The sequence below is a fragment of the Lupinus angustifolius genome, chromosome LG15 (assembly GCF_001865875.1).
Source record: "Lupinus angustifolius cultivar Tanjil chromosome LG15, LupAngTanjil_v1.0, whole genome shotgun sequence".
Lineage (NCBI taxonomy): Eukaryota > Viridiplantae > Streptophyta > Magnoliopsida > Fabales > Fabaceae > Lupinus > Lupinus angustifolius.
Window position 1 is genome coordinate 13043693 of NC_032023.1, and position 1204 is coordinate 13044896.

A 1204-nucleotide genomic window follows, 5' to 3' on the forward strand; every position below is an offset into this window, starting at 1 on the left:
TGCCGTCCCTGCTTACTTCACGGTGCTCGAAGACGTCCCGTCATTTCCTCTCCACTACTTCATGGTCACAATGCAATGCATTCCTAGTCAAAGTCAAATGCAAATGTATTAATCAAACACATGATCGGCCCATCCTTAAGCCATCTCCCGACAAGGAATGCTTCTCGTGGGACCCGATAGTACGTCAACCGTACATGTTCAAGGTAACATCTCATTCACTACAACCCATCACCGAATAATCTTGGACGGTCACATGACCAGGCCTCTTACGGTCGGTCGATCGTTGTCCCGTGATATCCTGTATCCTTACTAGGGTACCCCCTAGTTCACGACCTCAAGTCGGATACTTGCCCAAAAAGGCATAAACATAAACAATGCTTTCACACTTTTTTGGAGTCATGCTTCTCATCTAAGCCATGATCTCATTCCACAACTTTTATATCACAACACACCCTACCCGGGTTCATCGCATTGTTCACCACATCATCTCATTTCCATCTTTCCACATTGTTCCTCGCCCAAGCAGGGACTAGTCGCCCAAGCGACAATTCATCTTTAAAGCTCAAATAAACTGAAGCCTTCCTCGCCCAGGCGAATGTACTATCGCCCAAGCGAGACCTCTTCTCGCTCAAGCGAGACATCTTCTCGCTCAAGCGAGACATCTCTCGCCCAAGCGAGGGAGTTCCAGGGTCTCATTAAAATCCTGGGAGTTCTCGCCCAAGCGAGGCCCTTCCTCGCCCAAGCGAGATTTTGTCGCCCAGGCGAGGGAATTCCAGAACCAAAACTCACCCTCGCCTAGTCCTCGCCCAAGCGAGACTATGCTCGCCCAAGCGACAGAGACTTCGACAGAATACTAATTTTGCCCTTTTCGACAACCGAAACACACTCAAACATGGTTTTTCAAACACCTGCACTCAGAAAAATTCCCAACAACATTCATATACAATATTCAACACATTTCATCGGCAATCATATATATTCAAAAGCATTCAAACATAAAAATCTTGGGTTTCTTAAAACTCAAGTTAACCCCAAAACCTTTGAGATAGTTTAGGAGATCCGGGTGTCATATTCGGACATCACTATGTTACAATGTGTTCTCTCTCACCTTAATGAAGCGTGCTTTAACTCGTCAACTAAGGGTGGTTTGGTTTCAAGGTTCGAACACCGAAATCTTCGTAACTACCAAAATAAAAATCCGTTA